Source organism: Somniosus microcephalus, unplaced genomic scaffold (genome assembly GCF_052327205.1).
Source record: "Somniosus microcephalus isolate GS21.2 unplaced genomic scaffold, FLI_Smic_1.0 unresolved_chr1, whole genome shotgun sequence".
Classification (NCBI taxonomy): Eukaryota; Metazoa; Chordata; class Chondrichthyes; order Squaliformes; family Somniosidae; genus Somniosus; species Somniosus microcephalus.
The window spans coordinates 53,500,456-53,506,746 of record NW_028225179.1 but is presented as its reverse complement, the minus strand read 5'-3'; the positions used below and the strand labels follow the sequence as shown (position 1 = coordinate 53,506,746).

The window sequence follows — 6,291 nt, the reverse complement described above, 5'->3', positions numbered from 1 at the left end:
TGTGTTTATCTCAGTTTCAATCTGCGGGTTGATTCTAAATGAATAGCTGTGTTTGTTTCTTACATGAAATAAATGAGTGGTCAGACAATTCTTCCTCTGACACTGGGGAACTAATGAGCCAACATTTATAACAAGATATTGTTTATTGTGATGCACCAATTACATTGTTCCATTTTGCATTATATAGGTTCAATTCTGAGCAAAAAAATTGTGATCCCAACGTCGCAGCTTTTTAATTTGACGTCACAGGCGCCACCATTTCACTCAAGGTGATTCATAACTAATAAACAGAGAAGTCAAGCACTGAAAGGGTATTTGTAGAAAGCGTTGTGAGACTGTGGAATGCACTGGCCCAGCAAGCAGCAGATTTAAAACAAGGTTTAATAACCGGCAGCCTGTGGGAGGAAGGGGGCAGAGAGGCAAGAGAGACACAGGAAAGATCAACTTGGAAACTATTGGCCCCGAATCTACTTTAAATCCCCCAATGTATTTAAACCCATTTAATGTCAGATTCACACATTGATGCATGTGAGCAACATAGGACATTTATCGCTGTCTCTGGTCTAAATAACTGCTTTATTATTTGATCCCACCCGCTGTGTTTAGGCTCTACCCTGAATATTTATCTCCGCCCTAGAATCAGTTTGTAATCTGGAGACAAGGTTTCTGCAGCAGGCGGTCAGGGAGCAGAGGCTGAGGCTGATCTGTGTCATGTGGGAGCACAACACAATGTTTCTGCTGTTTATTTTCATTACCCTGCAGGATATTCCATACTGTTCTCAACATCTTACATACCGTTAAATATCGGAAGTTTTCTTTTATTGTAACGATCGCTGCGACTCTTCTTGACGTGCAGAATTTGCAGCAAATTTAATATCACGAAACCGTCATCCCCAACAATAAACAGGGTCAGCGATTTGAGAATTTAATTTCTTGGAGCCGTCATGTTTCAGGCTGAGATGGCCGAGTGGATAAAGCGTGTGACTTGAAATCCACTGGAATTTCCCCCGCGCAGATTCGAGCCCTGCTCGCAGCGGGTTTTTTCATTATTGTCATTAATACTTCAAATAATTTATTTTCTTCAATCTGTAAAGGAGGGCTATTGATTGTGGAAGCAAGAAAAGTCTGCGTTATGTTTCGGTTTGGAGCCGAAGTTGCTGCGGCCAGAACGCAGAGTATTAATCACTATACGAGCACGGCACCACACATCAACAGCTGGAGATCTGCAAAGTATCGCATGGCACTGCTTAGGAAACATGGATTTTTGGTGAAGAGTCCAAAATCAGCACCGCCAGAAATACAGAAGCGGTGAAATTCGACGCAGGCCTCGCAGCGACTGGAGCCTTCAGGCACAGTTACATTTAAAAGAATTGTAGCCTTTTCACACGAGAAGAAGCTCACCCCTGGAGATTCTTTAAAAATAGGCCGCGCTGGAAATTGAACCCAGGATTTCCTGTTTACTAGACAGAAGTTTTGACCAGCTAAGCCACGGGACCGAACGCGAGCGCAACTCCTCGCCCCCACTCACTGATGTCTATCAGCTTCCGGTCACTGTCTTCTGGACTCTCAGGCCGTTTCTTATTTCTCCAGCTCTCTTGTCCATTCCGCCATATGTCCCATTGCTCTCTGTACCTCCCGCTTAATTTATCTCAGTGTCAATCTGTGAGGTGATTCTGAATGATTATCCTATGTTTGTGTCTTATATGAAATAAATGGGAGGATCAGACAAATCTTCCTCTGACAGTGGGGAACAACTTAGCCAACAGTTATAACACGATATTGTTTACTGTGATGCAGCAAATACAATATTCCATCTTAAAAGTTTCAGTTTCAATTCTGTGCAAACGAAACTGTGACTCCAACGTGTTTCCAATAGCCTGCCTTTTAATCTGACATCACAAACGCCACCATTGCACCTCAAGGTGATTCATAACTAATAAACAGAGAAGTCAAGCACTGAAAGGGTATTTGTAGAAAGGGCTGTGAGACTGTGGAATGCACTGGCCCAGCAAGCAGCAGATTTAAAACAAGGTTTAAAAACCGGCAGCCTGTGGGAGGAAGGGGGCACAGAGGCAAGAGAGACACAGGAAAGATCAACTTGGAAACTATTTGCCCCGAATCTACTTTAAATCCCCCCACTGTATTTAAACCCATTTAATGTCAGATTCACAAATTGATGCGTGTGGGCAATATAGGACATTTATCGCTGTCTCTGGTCTAAAATAACTGCTTTATTATTTGATCCCACCCGCTGTGTTTAGGCTCTACCCTGAATATTTATCTCCGACCTTATGTCATATAAGACAGATGAATGCGTGGCTAAAGGGATGGTGCAGGGGGGAGGGCTTTAGTTTCCTGGATCACTGGGTCTGCTTCTGGGAAAGGTGGGACTTGTACAAGTCGGACGGTTTACACCTGAACCAGAGGGGAACCAATATCCTTGCGGGGAGGTTTGCTAGCACTGCTGGGGGGGGGGGGTTTAAACTAACTTGGCAGGGGGATGGGGTACAGAGTGGAGCTATAGTAGGGGGTGATTTACAGCCAAATACAGAGGGAAAAACAAGTCAGCTGGAAAGGCAAAGCAAATATGTGAAGGCAAAAGAGAATATGGCAGGGCTGGAAGGCATTTATTTTAATGCAAGGAGTCTTGCAAATAAGGTGGATGAACTGAAGTTGTTGTTGAACACATGGGAGTACGATATTGTTGCTATCACGGAGACATGGTTGAGGGAGGGTCAGGACTGGCAGCTCAATATTCCGGGGTATAGAATCTTCAGGCGAGACAGAGGGGGGTGCAGAAGGGGAGTGGGTGTTGCAATATTAATTAAGGAGTCAATTACTGCTGTAAGGAGGGATGATATATTAGCGGGTTCCTCTAATGAGGCCATATGGGTAGAACTTAAAAACAAAAAGGGGGCAAGCACTTTGCTGGGAGTGTACTATAGGCCCCCAAACAGTCAGGGGGAGATAGAGGAACAGATATGTAGGCAAATCTCAGAAAAGTGCGAAAATAATAGGGTAATAATAGTGGGGGATTTCAACTTCCCCAATATAAATTGGGATAGTCAGAGTGTGAAAGGCTTAGAGGGTGCAGAATTCTTAAAGTGCATCCAGGAGAGCTTTTTGAGCCAACATGTAGAAAGTCCTACAAGAGAGGGGGCGGTACTGGACCTAATTCTGGGGAATGTCGCCGGGCAAGTGGTGGAAGTGTCAGAAGGAGAGCATTTTGGCGACAGTGACCACAATTCGGTGAGATTTGAGGTGGTCATGGAAAAAGACAAAGACGGCCCGGAAATAAGGGTTCTAAATTGGGGGAAGGCCGATTTTAATATGATAAGGCAGGATCTGGCCAAATTGGACTGGGAGCAGCTACTTATAGGAAAATCCGCATCAAAACAGTGGGAGACTTTCAGAAGGGAAATAGAGAGAGTACAACGACAACATGTTCCTGTAAAGGTCAAGGGTGGGACCAACAAGCAAAGGGAACCTTGGATGACAAGGGATATACAAAAATGCATTAGAAATAAAAGGGGGGCTTTTGGCAGTTACAAAAGACTAAAGACGGAAGAAGCCCTAGAGGAGTATAAAAAATGCAGGGGCATACTTAAAAAAGAAATTAGGAGGGCGAGGAGGGGCCATGAAATAACACTGGCGAGCTAAATAAAGAAAAATCCTAAGATGTTTTATAAGTATATTAAGGGCAAGAGGATAACCAGGGAAAGGGTAGGGCCCATTAGGGACCAAAGTGGCAATCTCTGTGTAGAGCCAGATGATGTAGGCGGGGTTTTAAATGAATATTTTGCATCTGTGTTCACTATGGAGAAAGACGATGCAGACATAGAAATCGGGCAAGGGGGCTGTGACATACTTGAACATATTAGCATCGAGAGGGAGGAGGTGCTCGCGGTTTTAGCAGGCCAAAAAGTGGATAAATCCCCAGGCCCGGACGAGATGTATCCCAGGCTGCTGTGGGAGGCAAAGGAGGAGATTGCAGGGGCTCTGACACAAATTTTCAGAACCTCTCTGGCCACAGGGGATGTACCAGAGGACTGGAGAACAGCTAACGTAGTACCATTATTCAAGAAGGGCAGCAGGGATAAACCAGGGAATTACAGGCCAGTGAGCCTAACATCTGTGGTAGGGAAATTATTGGAAAAAATTCTGAGGGACAAAATTAGTCTCCACTTGGAGAGGCAAGGATTAATCGGGAATAGTCAGCATGGCTTTGTCAAGGGTAAATTATGTCTGACAAATCTGATTGAATTTTTCGAGGGGGTGACTAGGGGGGTGGATGAGGGAAATGCTGTGGATGTGGTTTACATGGACTTCAGTAAAGCTTTTGACAAAGTCCCGCATAAGAGACTGGTCAAGAAGGTCAGAGCCCATGGGATCCATGGTGCCTTGGCGCGTTGGATCCTAAACTGGCTGAGTGGCAGGAGGCAGAGGGTGATGGTCGAAGGTTGCTTTTGTGACTGGAAGCCTGTGTCCAGTGGGGTACCTCAGGGATCGGTGCTGGGTCCCTTGTTGTTTGTGATCTACATAAATGATTTGGATGAGAATGTAAAAGGTATGATCAGTAAGTTCGCAGATGACACGAAAATTGGTGGGGTGGTAAATTGTGAGGAGGAAAGCCTCAGGCTACAGGACGATATAAGCGGGTTGGTCAGATGGGCGGAAAAGTGGCAAATGGAATTTAACCCTGAAAAGTGCGAGGTGATGCATTTTGGAAGGACAAATAAGGCAAGGGAATACACAATGACTGGTAGGACCCTAGGAAGTACAGAGGGTCAGAGGGACCTTGGTGTACATGTACATAGATCCCTGAAGGCAGCGGAACAGGTAGATAAGGTGGTTAAAAAGGCATATGGGATACTTGCCTTCATTAGCCGAGGCATAGAATATAAGAGCAGGGAGGTTATGATGGAGCTGTACAAAACGCTGGTGAGGCCACAGCTGGAGTACTGTGTGCAGTTCTGGTCGCCTCACTATAGGAAGGATGTGATTGCTTTGGAGAGGGTGCAGAGAAGATTCACCAGGATGTTACCTGGGATGGAGCGCCTCAGCTATGAAGAGAGGCTGGACAGGCTGGGGTTGTTTTCCTTGGAGCAAAGAAGGCTGAGGGGGGACCTGATTGAGGTGTACAAAATGATGAGGGGCATAGATAGGGTAGACAAAGAGGAACTTTTCCCCTTAGTAGGGGGGTCAATAACAAGGGGGCATAGATTCAGGGTAAGGGGCAGGAGATTTAGAGGGGATTTGAGGAGGAACTTTTTCACCCAGAGGGTGGATGGAATGTGGAACTCAATGCCTGAAAGGGTGGTAGAGGCAGGAACCCTCACAACATTCAAGAAGCATTTGGATGAGCACTTGAAATGCCATTGCATACAAGGCTATGGACCAAATGCTGGAAAATGGGACTAGACTGGACAGGGATGGATGGGCGGCGCAGACACGATGGGCCGAAGGGCCTCTTTCTGTGCTGTAAAACTCTATGACTCTATGACTCTATGACCTAGAATCAGTTTGTAATCTGGAGACAAGGTTTCTGCAGCCAGCGGGCAGGGAGCAGAGGCTGTGGCTGATCTGTGTCATGTGGGAGCAGAACACAATGTTTCTGCTGTTTATTTTCATTACCCTGCAGAATATTCCATACTGTTCTCAACATCTTACATACCGTTAAATATCGGAAGTTTTCTTTTATTGTAATGATCGCTGCGATTCTTCTGGACTTGCTGAATTTGCAGCAAATTAAATATCACGAAACCGTCATCGCCAACAATAAACAGGGTCAGCGATTTGAGAATTTAGTATCTTGGAGCGGACAATTTCGCGGCTGCGATGGCCGAGTGGTTAAGGCGTTGGACTTGGAATCCAATGGGGTTTCACCGCGCAGGTTCGAGCCCTGCTCGCCGCGGGTTTTCTCATTATGATAATTAATTACTTCAAATAAATTATTTTCTTCAATCTGTTCCCTCTGGGAGGATTTTGGAATTTTCAATGCCGGTTTTAAGGAAACTAAAGGATTGCCGAGAGACCAGGATCACTTACTTCAAGAAGGTTTGCTGACCGAATTCCAAAAGTTTTCTGCAGATTGTCTGGAAGCTCCAGATAAGGAGACCTCGACAGTCTCTGAGGTACCTTCGCATACACTCGGTGCTGTCCGGTAGCATCAGTCTGTGTAACTATGGGAGAGAGAGAATGGAAAGTCACTGGAAGGCTTGTTTCTGTCAGCAGCAATGGTACAAGAGCAGCCATTCTAAATTGAAAAGCAGAACACATTCCAGTAGGCAG

General features: G+C 45.4%; 1 non-coding gene across 1 annotated transcript; it reads left to right on the top strand.

Moving 5' to 3' along the window:
* The first annotated feature begins 5,829 nt into the window (after positions 1–5,829).
* Positions 5,830–5,914, top strand: trnap-ugg (transfer RNA proline (anticodon UGG)). Its single transcript has one exon. It is a non-coding gene; the product is annotated as a tRNA-Pro (tRNA).
* Positions 5,915–6,291: the final 377 nt, after the last annotated feature.